Genomic DNA, 18,626 nt, shown 5'->3' with positions numbered 1-18,626 from the left:
TTTTGCTGCTGCCCCCAACCATATGTCCGAGCAAAGGTGTCTTAGACTGCAGCTGAATTTCTGAAGTTGCTATTTAAGATTAGACTGAATGATGTACTATAAGAACAATCAGTTGTGGCAGATGGCATAAGTGAAAGAATTCTTCTGATTTTGCCTTTTGAAAAGTTCTTTTCAAAATCACATTCTTTCATAGTCTTACTATAGAAGGGCTGGTGTTTATTAAGAGTTATGGTGAAATAGGAATTGGATCAGATTTCCATAGAGTATGTCTGCAAAAGCTTTAGTTTTCACTTACCTGAAGCCTTGGTGTGCATGTGCCTTACGCATTGCATCAGCATCCTTAAAAGGCTTCTTTATTTTTTCTGTTCTGTTTCGTGCTAATAAAAAATTGTTATTTTTTTCTACAATTGACCCCCATCATACAGAACACCCAGATATTGGTATCAGTAAAAGTTCAGAGCTAATTAGTCATTAACTACAAAAACTGTTTTGTGCCTGAGATAACCCTGGTGTAATCGGATGGTTTTACATGATTGAAGAGAGTTGTGAAAGCTGTGAAAAATAGAGATGCTTATTTTAAACCCTGACAGAGGACTTTATATCTGGGTTCTGCTTTTGATTTTTCAGTTTGAGGCCATTAACGTCTGTTCTGTGTGATTTGGCTCTTCCCTGTCTGTATTCCAGCAGATAGATGGGGTGGACTGACCTCAGAGAAAGGAGGGAAAAAGACTGAGCTCCCTTAGGCTTGTCATTCTGCAGCATACCAGGAAGCTACCCTGAAAATGAATTCCCTTTTATCTGCTAGGAGCAGAACACTTGACTAAACTGAAAGGGAAGAAAAAAAATAGTCTGTGGAACTCATTGCTACAAGGTACAGTTGAATCTCGCTGCAGGAAGGGCGGGTGACTTGCACACAGTGAACACAGCTGAGGTTCTGTGCGTGGCTCTCTGCTGGTTTTGTCACTAGAGGGCAGTAAATTCAAAGCTTCTGAAACTCCTAACCATTAATGTAGAAGCTGGCTGGCTCTTTATGTCGGTATTTTAAGGAAAGGGTACACCCGCCTTTAAAAATTGATGACTCTTGCTAGAGAACTCTTTGGCATTCTGAGAACTGTAATGAAGTCATGTAGAAACATGTGGTTAGCACATTGTTATAATTCTTTTTTCCAAACAATGTGTTAACAGTAGGCAACTTTGATCAAAAAGAATTAAAAAGATGTTCCATACTTTTTGTGCTTTAAATAGGCTGCAGTTGCTTTTAACCAAGACCAGTAGGACTCTTTCCTTCAGCCTATTGTCAGGGTTTCAACGAAGAGGAGGATGTTTAGCCATGAGCATCAGAAACTCACAAAGCAAGAGAAGATTGAGTGTTGATTCTGGCTTACAGGTTTGTTAAATATGCAGAGTGCATCTAGGTGTTTCTGAAATATCAATACGTGTTCCCCACACAAAGATGCGTAGGTGAAAGTCTTGGGGCCTCAGAGGATTAGCACCTTTGAAGTCAGGTCCATGTCTTTTTTCCCCAGTCACGTTTGTTTTAAGAGCCCTTATGCCAGCATTGTTGTTCTCTGTCAGTCCTATGGCTTCTCTTACTGGCTCTTAGTCCAAGCTTGCTGTTTTTCTGCCTAGAGAAAAATGGTAATCAGTTTGCACATTTGCAGGAGATTGTTGGCTGCTGAAGAGTTGGGATGCCTTTGGAATTACATGGAGCAAAAGACTTACAAAGACAGCAGTAGCATGCCCTGCGCATTTATCAGTGCTGTACCTCTGATTCCAGTTTTGAGGTTTATTCTTCTTTGATTTTCTTTTTGTCTTACTTAATCCTATAACTTGCATCTTTGTTCTCTGTTGTAGTCTCTAAATCTACAAACTGCCCAAGGGTATATCATCCATTTTTGTCCACTAGGGCTTAGGTTAATCTTATCTCTCTCTACTTTGACATAAAATCTCTGTTGCTCTTGGGGAGCATCATGGTGGGGCTGTAGATCACAGACTTCTCCGTTGTACTCAAGTCTGCTGGGATCATGCAGGTGGAGAATGTTGTATGCTATTTTCCTGGATGGGCACCACCACCTTGCTCTCTAACTTGTTTTTACGTTGGGTTAGTAACTAGAAAAGAGAATTATTGAAGTAGTGGGAATTGCAAAGCATAACCATTCAGTACCTTGTGATGTTGTAGTGCAAGTGAACTCTTGTACTACGGCAGTGATTGTGTTACATTAGGGTACTTGTGCGGTGAATTGCAAGTCTCCACGAAGTAAAGTAGCTTATTAAATGGTATGCTCTCTAAGTGGTAGTCCAGTCCTCCAAGTTGTAGTCTGCCAAGAGTAGTCATTACTTTTACATCTGTTAGACATAATTACACAACCATGTGTGGAAGTCTGGAACTACTGTGTAATTTACCAAAGTGTCTGTAAACCATTCCTTTTTGCTGAAGTACCTCAAAGCATGTCTCGGGATTTGTATTTCTTTGTGGCAGATACTGCAAAGATTCTTTGTCTTATGTGGCGCTAACCAGATAATATATACTAGGGTTGTATCAACTTGCTTTAACTCTCTTAACCACGGGATGCAATTTTAAACTCTCTCTCACTTTGCTAAATGGAGAATAAGATAGATGAAAGCTGCACCTATTTTTCTGTAGGGGGAGCACAAGTACATAATACACTATTCACAAAGCTTTATTATGAGTTGCTTTTCGTCTCCAAAACGTGTGTGTCTTGACGTACCTGCACACTTAGTAAATGTGTAAGTGTATGTGCATATGTAGCTGGGGTAGCAAAAAAAAAAAAGGGCTGCAAACAGGAAAGGTTTGACTTCTGTAATTCTCAAAATATTTAAGACTTGAAGATTTCTCCTTCATCTCCTTATTACTCTGCTGTTCTGAGAGGAAATGGTGTCAGCAGGAGGTTACTAGAGAACTTAATGTTTTGTATTACAGAGACTGGAGATATCCAGTCGGATGGTGATTTTGTGTTTGAAAGTGCCTGACAGTCATTGGTCTGGAAAGGTCCCTCAAAATCGGAATATAAAACCAATTACACTCATGCTTACATCCCTAATTCTTGGATTGCATGCACTTAAATATAGACAGCAAGCTCAGTTAGCTGAACATCAAGTTTGGTAGTTTTAGCACAGCAATCAGGTTTGTGCTGAAATGAGTTGGCTCTAAAATAGGAAGTCAGATGACTCACAAGGGATAAAAGTTCTGAATTTTCTTTCTCCAGCCAAAGCATCACACTGCAAACTCAGAGGGTGTTTGGCCTTTTGGAAAGGTCAAAACCCAGGAACATGGTAATAGTGAGCTTCTGACATAGATGTAGCAGAAACACCATTTCTTTCTAATGCTAGCAAATAAAGTTTGCTGGCAAACTTGAGATTTTAGTTGTCTCCTTGACCTGGAGAGCAATGTTTCTTACTAGGGTAGGAATTAAATCCATTTTTAGGAGTCTTCTCTAGAAAATGTGTTGTTCAGTTGCATCAGTATGGGCTCTTGAAGTTTTTTAGAGGATTCTGGACATAAGAGTTACAACTCTTATAACAGTTATAACAGTTTTTTCATCTACACAAATGAATCCAGTGTAACTTAGAAATGGTGAGTGGCAAGATTTGCATCCTCAGTCTTCTGTATGCATTGGAATTACACTCACTTGGACAGCTGAGAATCAGGCCTGACTGTATATGGAAAAGGGAGCAATGCAAAAGAACTGCTTGCTGCAGCTTTTCCTCAACTATTGTGGTGTTTAACACAATCCAAGACAGGTTTGCTTGGCACAGGGGTGGAAAAGCCTAGCTCAACTGCCAGTACTTTGCATATGTAGATAATTGCTTAGTGGTCCACAGTGGTAGAGCTGAGGTATTAGCAATGACAAGAGAATTTTAGAAATAATGCTGAAGCAGGAGATCTGTGATACTGATGGGGAGTAGAAAATATATCTCAATTACTTTTTATAAAGATAGCAACCACACTGAGATGCCAAGCCTATTTCGGTGCAAATGAGGAAGCAGAGAAGGTTGGTCCCTTTGGTAACAAGGATTGAACCCCAACTGGGTGGAAAGTAGAAACATTTGAAGTGTGTGTAAATTGCAGCAGCTTAGCAATTTGGCTTAACCTCTTCATGCACAAACAGCATTAACCATAGCACCTCTGATGGTCTAGAGTCTATGGAAGAGATTTTTAGCTCTATGTGTCAGCCATTTGCTCCAGTTCTCCACAGAAACTGGCTTCTTGGTAATTGTCTGCTGTAGTTTTGGCTCACTTCAAGTTAATTCTATTCAATTTTGAGTTTGTCATAGGAAAAGGGAAAGTCCGGCAGTCAATACAAGATACTCCTTTCCTTTGGAAATCTTGCGCTTACCCTACAAAGCATGTTGGCTAGCCTGCTAGCTGTTAAAGCAGCCCTGAGGTCATGCAGATAATGAGTCAGAGCTCATGGATGCCCTCTCCATGCTGTCCTTGGCACAGGCAGGACAGTCTTGCTGTCCAGGAAGGAGTCGTGGAGAGGAAATGGAGTGGAATGTAATGATCGCTTCTCCAGTTCCTGCTCATGAGACAAGACCTGAAGCTATTTCAAACCAGGAGCTGCATAAGTTGTAATGGGACCAAAGATTTTACATTGAAGGAAAACACTGATCTGAATTGAGACTGTAGACGTGCAAAAGGTCTGACTATCCTTAAATCCTAAAGCATAGGGAGCCTGGAAAAAAATGTATGTTGGTATTACCCAGTCAGATTTTGTTAGGCTGATGGACTGTTACCTTGAAAAGGTCCAGACTGAAAGAGTTTATTCACGGTGTTTTCAGCTATGATTTCATGGTAGCAGGCACGTGTGTGTTGAAGTGCTGAGGACAGGCTGCAGGATGCTTAGTAAATCTGCGTGCACACAACTGTAGCAGCAAATGTGAAGCGAGATATTCTTCATGTTACTGTTGTATTGGCTCCTGGTAGCTAGTGTGCCTATGAACCTGTTTTTTTGGAGTGTGTTTTTTTTGTGGTGGGGTATTTTTTGTTTGGTTGGTTTTTGTGGGGTTTTTTGTTGTTGTTGTTTGGGTTTTTGGTTGTGTGGTGGGGTTTTTTTGTTTGTTGTTTTGGGGTTGGTTTGTTTGTTTGCTTTTTACATCAGAGGGAGAGGGCAGGGGTGATGCCTTCTCCTTTGCTGCAGGAGGATTTCTCTGCATACCATAACTCTGGCACCGGAAGCCCAAGTTCTTTATATGTCTGTATTGTGGGAACCATTGTTCTTTCTTCCGTTAGTAAACTCAAGACCAGTCTTAAGAGGAGTACATGTTAGCCCATGTCAGGGAATGTCTATGAGCATGTGGTGTACAAAACACACCTTTCAGGGGGTTAATCGGAGCTTGCTCCTTCTGTTACCTGACTACCATTGCCCAATAATTCCTGAGCAGAAATAATGTGTACCTTTACTCTGGTGAGTTAATACCTGTATTAAATGGGACACTTTCATACTAAAAACTGTCAAAATGTTACCTAGGATAAGTTGGTCTATGTACATTGGCTTTAGTAGCTCTGAGTTGGTCCTTCTTGAAATATGAAGCTAGCTCTACTTCAGTGGGTGTGAACCCTAGTCCACGTATTCCAAAATTAATAAACCATGCTTGTTTACACTAGCTGAAAATCTGGCTGAAGTCATCTTACTGATCTTGCAAACAGCACCTGTGGATAACTAAAATTACATCTTTTCTTTTCACCATTCATGCTGCTGGCATTTCTGTTCTGACTGTGAAAACATCCTGGTTTGGGTTCGCTTGGGCTGAGCCTGGTCGATTACTCTCCAAAAATAACAGCACTCTGTACTTAACCTGGAACATTGCATTTGCAGAACTGAAATGGTTTTGAAAAGTGGGTTTTGCTTTTCCTACTGATTTTTAAATTAAAAAAAAAAATCAGTAACTGTAGCTCTTGTAGACATCTGAGCTAGCTTTAAGCAAACAGAGTATGCTGGCTTTCCCGTGGAAATATCCATTCTTGCTTGCCTTTCCCTATAAGACAGAGGAACAAAACTGGAAAAAGGAGTTCTGTGAGCCAGAGAATTTAAGACCATCTGATACATCGCTCTTCTGTCAATTCCCTGAAAGAAGACTGAATTTTTTAGTCTTGCTCACTGCATGGACACTAATGCATCTTTCCTCTGTTATACTAGTTACAAAACTTGTAAGAACTATAAAACTATGAGACTTGTCCCCTAATCTCGAATGTAGCTGAAATTGGCTGTTGCGTTTCAAAATAATGGGAGGAAGGAAGAACTTGAATGGATAGTGGGATCACATAACTGTATGTGCCTTGTTTCCTTAGGAAATGTGGCTAAAATTTTGTTTAAAGTAGAAAAATAACATGAAATATTGGTCAAAAATGAGGGTTTTTTCATTTGTTCAATAAACAAGACTTGGTGCTGATCAGTCAGGTCTTGTGCTGAGGGAATGTCATTGCCTTTGGTGTGTCTAGGTCTGGAGAAAACACTCCTGGAGCCTCTCAGCAGCTGCAAGCACTTCGGAGTCCCCTAACCACTTGCAAAGTGATTGATGTTAAGGCAAGGATGTGGAGTCCTGAGCAAGGAGTCTGCACATCAGGTAAAAAACTAATAGCTTGGAATTTGTCAGGTTTCTTTTAAGGGAATTAACAAGTCATGGCAGGATGCTTCTGGCTGGGCTTTATCACCAGCCAGTGAGGAACTGGTTAAACTTGAAGAATAAGCAGTCATAGAAGAACCTGCCAAAGAAAAAAAAAAAAAATGGTAGGAGAAACTACAACAGTTACAGTCAGCAATGTGACTATGTGTAAACAGCACCACGTTACTCACCAGCTCCGTTCCCTGGGTGCTTTTGAGTCAGAGCCGTTTCCTCTACTGACAAAGGGTTTTCGCTGCTGTCAGCACTGAGGCAGCTAGTTCCTTACGGGACAGCCAGCTGGAGTCTGGTCAGCAGCAGAATCAGCAGGTACATCCTGAAGGCAGAATCTGCGACTGCTCACCCGGGCTTAGCAGGCCTTCATTTGGCTTCCCTGACCATTCATATTGTTTCAGTTACTGTCTAGAAGACGTTGCTGCGTATGATCTTTATTGTTGCTTTCCCTAGGTCTGAATGGGCATCCTCCAGAGAACTCGCGGTGCCTAATTTTACTGTCTCTGTGATGTGGGAGAACGGCCTGTATTAGTGTTGGCATCCTGCCATCCGTGGGAACTTCTGCTGTAGGCTCATCAGAAGGTGGGACAGAGCTAACTGTGTCCTACTTTCTGATATCATCTGTCCCTTGGCGAAGGAAAGAGGGTTGTAGCCCTCAGAAAGACAGGAAAGGCTTTCTCTCACAAGTAATTTATGCAAAAACCTGGGACTGTGAAAAGAAAGCAGAAAATAACAATCTTGATATCTGTGCCTTGGGTACAACACCTTCTCCTTGAGGGATTTCTAATTATGAAATGGAGCTGGGGAGCGGCAAGGAGAGCAAAGAAAAATACACATATGTAGCTTTCAGTGTAGGGACAGCTGCCTCTGAAGTAGGGCTGCTAGGTTAAAGTAACTTGAACTTTTCCCACATTGTACCGATGGAGGAATATGCATTACCACATTTGGTGTCGTGGGGCTGCTCTGCAACTTGGAGTGGGAACTCTAAATTAACTTTACTGTTTTTTTGGGTTGGTGTGGTGGTTTTTTTTTTGGTTTTTTTTGTTTTTGTTTTTGTTTCCCCTTCTTGAAGTGGTTTCTGTTACCCAAGCATAGACAGGCTGTTGAGGGGGATGACAGGTTCCATGGCTCTGCAGAGCTCTACAGGCTTGTGCTGTTCAGCACAGCTGTGAGGAGCTGGACTGGGAGAGAGCAGTACAAAGTATGTGTGCCATAAACTGGGCTCTGGTACAAATCAGCTCCAGGCAAAGCTTTCTGTTGTGTGCCTGCCTGGGAATTAACTCAGTGTTAGCACTCAGATTTCAGGTATATGCTTGGAGAGAGGAATGAGATCTGCTCTGTTGAGCCGAGGGGGAGTTGTCCTCTTCCATTCTAAAGGGCTATTGCAAAAAGTCTAAAACCAGTAAGGGGAAAGCCAGTTTGTTTGCTGTGTATTCCAGCCTGGAGTAGGTCAAAATCATCTGTGGAAACGTTCCTTCGGTTTCACTAGAAAGTGGTAACAGCTAACGCTGGCTTAGTGTGCTCTGGAGGGATGCTTTCTCTACTGTTCTGTACAGTAACTGAGCCACTCAGCCCTCTGACTCTCTAATTCAAGTACCACATTACTTTATGGAGCCAAGAAGTACCAAAGGAGCAGCCTTCTCTGCTGTGGTTCTGTCAGGAGCACATCATTATCTGTGACTGTAAAGAGCCAAGTTTCTATAAATTTACAGGATCTGTACTTTCTTCAGCTAAACCATTCCCTCTGGACCTGTCTGTTGACGGTAATTTTGCTAGAATCATATGCTGGGGTATTTCACTCTTCCATAACTCCTCAAGGGCCACTTGGACAGCAGGCAATTTTTGCAAGAAAAATCAGGCAGAATTGCGTGCTTTTCAAGCAGTTTTCATAAATAACAATTTTCAGAGGATGCGCTAACTTCATAATAGTGTTAATTACTTCATTGATGGCTGGCTACTCTCTGTTGGTGTTTATGTTTAATGAGTGGTAAAAAAGCACCTCAGAGCCAGTGGTTGATTTCATGGAAGAAAGGGATAGTAATGATGCTTATTAGAGTAAGAGATCCTCAGAGACTAGAGAACACTGAAAGGTTCCATGTTATACCACTAATTTAACTGGGATTATTGTACTACTTAAGATATCATAAGAAATGAGGAGCCAGGAGCTTCTGAGCTCTGCATGTTTCCTCTGTGATGTTTGGCAAGCTACTAAAAATTTCATTTCTCATTTTCCTCTCTTTCTTAAAGAAGATCCTTTTCTTCTCAAAAGGGTGGTAGAAAGTTAATACTGTAGTATAATACTCAGATCTCTGGACAGAAGGAGCAACGCTGGTTCAAGCAAGTAGGTTTGTATGCAGAAATAGAACACTTGATTTCTAAAGGAGGCAAAGCATGCAGCACCCTGTTTTCTTTAGCTAAAGTTATGGTTGCCAGAGTCCTCTTGGATTGATCTAGAGCAAATACACAATTCACATAGATTACCCTTGAAAGTTGGCCAGGCTCCATGTTTGTGTGTCTAAATTTGGAAGCAGGATTATATTGCATTATGGAAAGCAACCTCCTTTCAGCTAAACTTTTTATTTTAAATGAAATGGCCTGCAAACCTGAGGTAAATAATAAAACTTTCTGGGAGGCAACCTTTGAGCACCCTTTTCAGAGCCAACCTATTAATTTTTCCACTCTTTCCCATCTCAAAATAAGATGCTGTGCCTGGAATCCCACTGCTTAATTATTTTAGGCGGGTGCAACAGATGGGCTGCAATTAGTGTGAGGAATGGCGTTTCCCTTCAGAAGCTCGTAGTACCAGAATGCTGTTCCCATGTACAGCGAGACCGAAAGATGTGGTTTGAGGCACAGTGCTGATGGTCAGAAAGGGGACACAAAATGGCATCTCTCAGCTAAATGTGTCTGCTCCCTGAGTACTCTCAGAACTTTTTGGTTCTTCACAGAAATAAACACTGCTGTGTGCTTGTGGCTTAAGCTTTTCCCATGTTAGAGAAACTTGACCTACTGCTGCCTGGGTGTGAGATTGCTGAAGAACTGCTCTGGAAAAGGCTCTGTGTAGTCCTCCCCACTAGCACTGAATCAGTGCTGTTACCGGGTGATCACCGCTTTCCAGTTTGCTCTGGCATGGAAGCTTAGCAGGTTACTTGTGAGAAAGACAAACAGAAATAGGGAGTTAGGCAATAACAGTTAATGGCATCAAAGCCTGTTTAAGTATATGGGAATCTTCCTCCTTCACAGTGCTTTTAGGTTCAGGCCTGGATGTTCAAAAACCATGTAGACGTGGCACTTTGGGACATGGTTTAGTGGGCATGGTGGTGTTGGGTTGATGGTTGGACTGATGATCTTAGAGATCCTTTCCAACCTTAATGATTCCTAGTTTTTACTTTCATTAAAAATAATCCAGCCACCAAGCCAGGAAACATGAAATTGCTACTCTCCCCTTAATTGGTTTAGTGGTGGACTTGGTAGTGTTAGGTTAATGGTTGGACTGGATGATCTTAAAGGTCTTTTCCAACCTAAACGATTCTATGATTCTATGAGTTTATGATTCTTCTTGTCTCTGATAAAGGGGAGCAGAAGCACAGGGCTTCTTGGTGATACATCGTGCAATCAGGGCCTGAAAACGCTGTAACTCCTCTTAACACTGCCAGCCTCGTGTTGATGAGCGTCCCATCATAAAGTTTTGGCCGTACAGCCAGAGACTGTTAGTGTGCCATTCTGCGAGATTCTGGCTGTGCTGTGTTCACGGGCAGCCAGGACTATGGTGCGGTCAGCCTGCTAGGCATGCTCAAGGAGCGTGTGATGAGCAGGAGTGCTGGACAGTGATGCAGTAACTGCTCCGGTTACTTCTCCCCTCTCTTCCTCAGAACCTTCCTTCAGAACCTTCAGAAGCTGCCTGGCCGAAAAGGACCTGGGGGTGTTGGTCGACAGCGGCTGAACATGAGCCAGCAGTGTGCCCAGGTGGCCAAGAAGGCCAACAGCATCCTGGCTTGTGTCAGGAATAGTGTGGCCAGCAGGAGCAGGGAGGTGATTGTGCCCCTGTACTCGGCACTGGTGAGGCCACACCTGGAATGCTGTGTCCAGTTTTGGGCCCCTCAACACAAGAAAGACATTGGGGTGCTGGAGCGTGTCCAGAGAAGGGCAACGGAGCTGGGGCAGGGTCTAGAGCACAGGGCTGGTGGGGAGCGGCTGAGGGAGCTGGGGATGTTCAGCCTGGAGAAGAGGAGGCTGAGGGGAGACCTTATCGCTCTCTACAACTACCTGACAGGAGGTTGTACTGAGGTGGGTGTTGGTCTCTTCTCCCATGTAGTTAGCGATAGGACGAGAGGAAATGGGCTTAAGCTGCGCCAGGGGAGGTGTTGGTTGGAAATTAGGAAAAATTTCTTTATGGAAAGGGTGGTCAAGAATTGGAACAGGCTGTCCAGTGAGGTGGTGGAGTCCCCATCCCTGGAAGTGTTTAAAAAATGGGCAGATGTGGCACTTGGGGACATGGTTTAGTCTAGTCTACCCTTGATTGGCTGCTTAGAGTAGACTTGGTAGTGTGGGTTAATGGTTGGACTGGATGATCTTAAAGGTCTTTTCCAACCTAAACGATTCGATGATTCTATGATTCCTTCCTTGTGTAGGATTAACAACTTGCATGTAAACTGCCTTGAGATCTGTAATGAAAAGGTGTGCCAAGTGCAGGCCTATTCTTTACAGAGGAGCGTTGCTGAACAGAAGGATGGGACCCAGGTCTGCCCATTCGGTGCCTTTTTTCTGGAATTTAGAAAGTGGATGAGTAACAGCCAGGTGGAGTGGCACAGTTCTGAGCGGCTGCCTTCTCTCACATTTCTGAAGGCAAACACAATGGCTGAGTAAATGTTCAAAGTGGTGATTTGATCCCTCAATTATTTCCTCCAGTGCTGTCAACCAGCTGCCAAATTGGACAGGACTAGGTCTCTGTCCCCCAGAGGGGAGGCTAGTGGTTTTGGTGCGGATTTGAAAAAGTGAAGATGCTATAGAACCACAGCTCCCGTGGGAGTGAGTCAGTCCCATGTCATAGGTTGCATACCCTTCTGTCTCAGGCACTTGATATTCAGCATTTAATTTGGGGGGATCATTCATATAGATCTAGAAGTTTTGGGGGCACTCAGTTGCAAGTGGTAGCTTGTCAGGAGCCCTGAAAAAAATTCCTCTGCTTCCTAGCAACACACAGTTGCTGGCTGCTACAGTGAACCTTAGAGGAAGATTAACAGATGCATATACATGAATAGAGCCAACTCCTGAAGTTATGATTGATGGTAACTCCAATTCAGATTTGCATATTTTTCCATCCCCTCAGGAACTTCATGGTTCATGTAGTGATTTTGAGCTCATACCCGCATTTTTTTTTTTTCTTTAATTCTGTGTGTTGAAGGCACTACTGGCTCTTGGAATACTCTAGGAGATAAGTATTTAATATTTTAAACAAGATAAAATTTAAAAATTATAATTTCACTGTGGTCTCCTGAAAAGAAGCAGCAGGTAGTAATGACTTGTTTGCCCTAGGGAATCAGAATACTGGAAAAATCTGAGAGGCAAGAGGGATGCAACAGGCCGTTGTAAAGTTAAAAATCAGGGTTCTGTCCAAATTATGTCTGAGTTCCACGTACCATTGAAGCTTTCCAGAGCTGAAAGACAGGAAAGAGATTTTTGTCTAACTAACTCTGTCCTTCAGTCTGCTTCCCTGCCAGTCTTGTGTGCACAGTGAATCTTCACCGAGTGCCAGGGCTTTCTGGGCTCCCCGAGAGGACAGAGGCAGCACAGTCTAGGGCCGAAGGTACTGCTGGGCTGAAATGCAGCTGCTCTGGGCTGTATTCCTAATCCTGCCACCGATCCGCTGTGAATCTGGGTGAGTCATTTCCTTTTGTGTTGTATGTCTCCCTCCTGTCTGTTTAGACTACAGACTTTTCTTAGGAGAAGCTGCCTGTGCTGTATATAAAGCCTGCCTATGTGGAACAAATAAACACAAGTGGGATACCACCAATAAAAAGACCCTTGCAAATGTGAATGAGGGACCAGAAAAAAACATATGTGTTTTTACCTTGTCTATTTTTAAAGATATTTGAATTGAAACAGTCATGGCAAGCTACTCAAAATTAAATCTTTTTTTTCAACTAAAACTAAATTGTTCTCATAGAGAACAGATTTTCTAGATTTCCCTTTTTACACACTTTAGTTTATGCCAAAGATATTAAATTTAAGAGAAAACTGTAATTTACACCTGCTTTGTGGATGTCAGTGAGGTGCTTCTTTGTGTCTCTATTTCCATTCCTGATTTGCTTGCTGCTTGTTGTTTTCCCGTTTCTCATTGGTCACTGTTTTTTTTAGGGTGAGGATTTTGATTCTGTACGTACCTTCTCTATCATAAAGGGATCCTGATAATGGTTGGTGCCTATGGATATCATGAAATATAATAATAATTTTGATACTTGATACCTGAGAAGATGCTGCCTGCACATGTGGAATTCTGTTTCTGTGGCTAGCCTAGGTACAAGATCACAGCCCATTATTACTGTCATCTAATGGAGCTACTCCTTTAGGTGTAATAGGAGGCACTGCTATAGTGCAGGGGACTGTAGATTTAAACCCCAGTTAAGATTTGTGAACTAAAAATGAGTTCAAAAGAAAGTAATAGAGGAAATAGAGGCTAGTAGTCATGTGTTCCCTTGATCAGGTACCCTAGACAAAGTCTTTGCCTGCTGAGATTGAGGAGGTTATGCTTACATTAAATACCATTAAAAAACAAAAAGCAAACCAATAAAACAACCACCTCAGTGAGAACATTTATTGATCTATTGGGATTTAACCAACTTAACACTTAGCCTAACTGCATCTGATTCAGATGCTTACTTGGAACAACGTGGAATTTGATGCTGATTCAAAAGAACTGTTTTTACTGTCAAAAATATTTATTATTTACAGGGCTTTGACAGTGATTTTCACAGGTTATGAATGGCATGATACATCGTATGAATAGGCAAATCTATTCAGCATCAGAAAGAACATCTGGTGAAGCGCAGCTATGTGGGATCGACAGAAAAAGACAAGGTGAAGAGCAGGAGGCTCTGCATTCTCTTTTCCTTTAATGAAAAGGGTAACCAAATTTCACCATTCCCTAAATGCTATCTCTAGTGGTAGGATTAGTGATCTGATGGGTATTTGTGGAACACAGGGTTTTATGAGGAAGATTCTTAGCAGGTGTAAACTGACAGAGGTCCATGGTAGTTAGTATGAGCTTGCTGATTTATACATGCTAAGTATCTGCCTCAGATAATTTTTTTGGCACATGAATCCATTTGTCTTTTCTCCCCACACTGAACCCAGCTTTTTGGATTTCATGTTGTGGAAAAATTGCCAAAATGCATTTTTATCTTGGAAAAATAATCTTCAGGCTTTAGTCTGGGGGGGGAAAAAAAAACAAAACCTGTGTTGGTTTCCTGGGCAAGTTCTCTGTTTTTGTAAGTGGTTTCTATTAATGGTTTTGAGATGAATCCTAGGAATCTGAAGCTGACTGCTTTCCAACAAAAGGGGGTGTTTAAATATAGTGCCATCCAAAGATGGTAGACGACAGGAACCACTGAGCTGTAGAGATGCCTTACGGCAAAAGATGCAGACAGAGCTCTCTGACCTGTTACGAGGACAGCAGTGCTGGAAGAACATATAAACACCCCCAGGCACACATATTAATCGATTTAGTAAGAGAGCAGTCTGCTTGGATGCTACAGTTTAACTCCTCATTGGTGCATATGTCAGTTCTGCTAGGCAAGCTGCAAAGCTCAGTGCATTAAGCAGAAGATCAAAACCTTCTTAAGATTCCATCTAACTAAATATCTTGCATACCTGGACGTTCACATTAACTGATTTATGCTCCAGTGCCTTTGGCACATAGGGAAGTAGAGTTATCCAGCTGGAGATCTAAGACAGGAAGACGTTGAGGAATTGCCTGCAAAGGACAGCCCCCAAAAAACACTGTGCCTGGGCAACCCTCCCATTTTGCTTCAGGAGTGCTTGCGCATAGCATAGCATAGACCATTGCAGTGACTACCACTGTGGGGTGGTTTTGTGGACTTCACCTTTCTCTCTGCTGGAAATGCGTTGTCCCAGGGGTATTATTAACTCTTGCCATGAGGCTGTTTTCTACATACCTAGTATCAAGGGTATCAGGGATCTGCCATTCTCCTACGCTGGGCATGTGTATTTGCCTCAGCTGCTGGCTTGGTGACTGCATCACAGGCTGGTGATCACAGTGGACTCCAATGAAATAAAACAAAGCAGAAAAACATCTGGCCAGACCCTCAACTTCTCATTCTGAATATGCTCTTCAGAGAAGGCAAATCAGGGGCTTTAGCATTTATAGCTAGGGAACAAACATTGTAATGCTGGGTCTGTAAGAGGTCCGTGGCTTGTTACATCACTGGAATAATGACAGGCTTCACTTGACAGCCCTGTTTTTGCGGTTGGGTTTCAGTTTTGCCCTTTTAATTCACAGCTCTTGCTGCAAGTTGGATTATTTCAGGCTTGCTTATAGGATTCATTGCAGCCGAAAGATTTATTTTAATGAGAAAAGCTTTGCAACCAAATGAAGCCTCCCAGAAACGCATACCCTCTGGTAATTCACATGGTTCTATGTTACATTGCTCTTTTCCATCACCAGGCAGCTCTGGAGGCTCCCCCTACCCACACCAGACCTTTCTTAGAAAGGGGGAGTGAATATGGGTGCGTGTTTATTCCTCTGAGTTGATCACACAGGTTGATCCACTACTGGCATGTCAAGGGTTATTTGAGCAATTCCCACTAGAAGATAAATGGTGTCAGTGTACATTAACCCTGAACTGCAGTACCCCCGCCTTTCTCTCTTTTGCTGTTTCCATGCAAAGCTCTATTTCTGCTTATGTTTTTGGCTTTGCAGGATCCTTGCTACATTTGCCACTGTACCTGTCAATCAGCACTCCTTATTCCCAAGCTGTAGCATTCCCTACTGCTTTTCAGTTCTAGGAATTACCCTTGCTTTTGCTCATGGGTAGATATTTTCTCCTTTCCTTTGATCATGGCAGAGTACTATGGGTCCTGTATTTAAAGAAGATAGAAAGAAGTTGTTGATAGTAAGCATGGAGTGTTGACAAATCCTACACATAAGGCCTTGTACTGTAATTTGTGTCTTTGTGTCAACAGAGCATTAATCCTGGCATTCCTTTTTAATACATTACATATATTTATAGCTGTGAAAATGGGATGCAAGTGGCTACTTCTGCTTCCGAGGGTTAATAGTTCTCAAAATTGCAATAAAAGGATGGAGGGTACCTCTTGGCATCAGACCTTCTTCCCGATCTGATACTTGCTATTTTTTTCTAGACTGGTGGTCTTCAATTCAGATTTACTGGGAGGTCTTTCAGTGCAGCCTGCAGCTGTGGGAAACAAAAATCTTAAAATGGAAGAGATCAGGAAGAGGAAACTTCCTGGCAGACATGGCTTGCCCATTATTGTTTCCCACAAGCCAATTAATCTTGTGACCCCTGCACTGTCTTTGGGCAGGGCTTTTCTCCACCTGAGTCACTAGCATTTCATATCTGAAATAGATATGAAATACCTACTTCATATCACCATGTAATTCATATCCGAAATAGGGGTGACTCTGCAAACATGGGAGCCTTTCTTCTCCCTGCTAGCCTGATCTGAGATGAGGATGGCAGGTGCGGAGCTCCAGCAAGCAAAAACTCTTGTGTTGGTGCTGGAAGGTTCCTTTCCCTTGCATGGATGAAGATGCTTTCTTTGGACAGGATTTGTGGTCAGGGTAGACAGCTGTATATGCTGCAGTGGGCAGCTAAGGGATGCTTCTTGTTTTGAGAATCAATACCCAAAATACCTCTGGGAGTAAGGAGAAGGGCTAGGGAACACTGGTCAGGCCAGCCTCTGTGGAGAAGCTAGTTAAAAATGCAGCTCCTGACCGGGCAAAGTGTTGACACAGCTGTCCTTCCAGGATTGCTTTGGACTAGCAAAGCTCTAGGAAGACAGGGCTGACTAGAGACTCTGCAGAACTAAAGAGTGAGGAAAAGGCAAAGATCTGTGAAATAGCCTCCTGCGTCCCTTTCCTCCTCTCGCTGTGAATCCCAGAGAAGCTGTTGCTCTTTCCTTCAGCGGGTGGTTTTCTTTAGGAGACTTCAGTGGGTTCAGCCTGAACTTGGCTTCTTTCAGTCAGGAAATAGCCAATTCATGACACCAGCAACCACAGCAATCTGCATCCATCCCAGAAATCATGCAAGAAACAGCCAGTAACCTCTGCAGTGCCAAAGCTAGGAGGCAGAAAGGTGGAAAAGCAACCTGGAATTGCAGCCTGGAAGGTTCTGGCCTGTGGTTGAGAGAAACCAAGGGAAGGAGAGGGTGTGCAATGGGAACAGCTTCTCGCCTCCCAGCCAAACATTTCCCAGACTCTGCTCTGATGATGCAGCTGAACAAAAGGCTGTCAGATTTGAGCCCTTTGTCTGGCTCCCTGGCCTGACAGAGACAACAGGAGAGGCTCCTCCTTCCACTAGACTTCTGGCTCAGCAGCAGGCCAGCACCTCAGCTGCTGCAGATCAGTCTTGTCTTTGTTGTGATGCCCGAGAATCTGGCAGCAGGTTTTCAGTTTAGGAACATGGCGTAGTAGAAGCCTTTGCTGCATGCAGGTGGTTGTGGAATTGGACGAATGCAACTATCGGAGGCCTTCAAAGTCAAGCCTATGGTTTTGCATCAGGGCTGCAATGGGACTGGACATGTGAACATCCAGGCTATGGACATAGCTCAGCTGATGAGTGTGGGAACTTGGACTGTGAGCGTGTGTGTCTCATTACCCACAAACTTCCCCACTTCATATAAATGACGGAGTTGAAGTTTGCAGTGAAATTTTGTGGGGTTCTTATCTGAAGTTTATTTTAGAACTTTTCACTAGAAACAAACCAGCAGTTATCTGGTTCTGTTTTGGACAGTGTGAAGACCTGCTGGAGTTAACAGTAGGTTTTTTTCATGGTCAAATGACTTAATAATAAAAATAATAACTTCAGTTTCTTGGAATTTCTTTGGAAGCGTCTGGTTCTGTTTGCTGCTGGAGACAGGATCCTGGACTGGATGAAGTTCTAATCTGTTTTAGTCTGGATGTTTCCAAAGTTTCCCTTGTTGCAGAATATAATTATTTAGATGTTTTATTTAGGTTTTTGTTATAATGCCCTCTGGTTTCCTGAAACACAGCCCCCTCTGGGGTAGAGGAAATCTATCTTCTGGTATACTAGATGGTACAGAAAAATGTCAGAAGGAAAAATTCAGGTGGGACAATTAAGTTTCTCTCCACTGAGTGCCATGGGAAGGCTGCTATCTTGTATTTTTAAGCTCTCCTATGAGAGTCCCACATATATTTAGCTCTGTTCTACAGGTGGACATTTAAGAACCGTAAGTTTTAATGCCCTTTCCCCAACATTTTCCACTTGATAACTGATGTGATGTATTGTTTAATCTGCTAAACACTGTTAACCATAAACAACAATGCAAGCAAACAGAAGGCTTTACCGTATTTTATTTTTTAACATACACTAGCAGCAGCTACACTATTTCCTGACTTTATACTCATGTAGTTTTCCTGCAAGCCTTGTCTTAAAAGACTTCTGGCTAATTTAGTCACCTACATGGATTAGGTTGTTAGGCCTATACAAGGCCAGATTCAGATGGAGCCATATTCCAAGTCTAATGCAACATCTATGCCTTTCCTGCACATATCCGAAGGCGCTTCATGGAACAGGCTGTTGAATACTCTGACTCAGTGTCTTTTACCGTCTTGTCCTGCTTGAAAAGAAATTTTTCCACTGGAAGTGAGTTGGTTTTCTCTGAACTCAGACTTGGGTTGGTGTGGAAGAGAAATGTCTTAAGACTTACAGAGTCAGCAGAGGAGACTAACTCAAACCAGTTCAGGGCCTGTTCTAAATAGTTCAGCC

Source organism: Pelecanus crispus, chromosome 15 (assembly GCF_030463565.1).
Source record: "Pelecanus crispus isolate bPelCri1 chromosome 15, bPelCri1.pri, whole genome shotgun sequence".
Classification (NCBI taxonomy): Eukaryota; Metazoa; Chordata; class Aves; order Pelecaniformes; family Pelecanidae; genus Pelecanus; species Pelecanus crispus.
The sequence above is the reverse complement of the archived record's forward strand: the minus strand, read 5'-3'. Positions refer to the sequence as shown.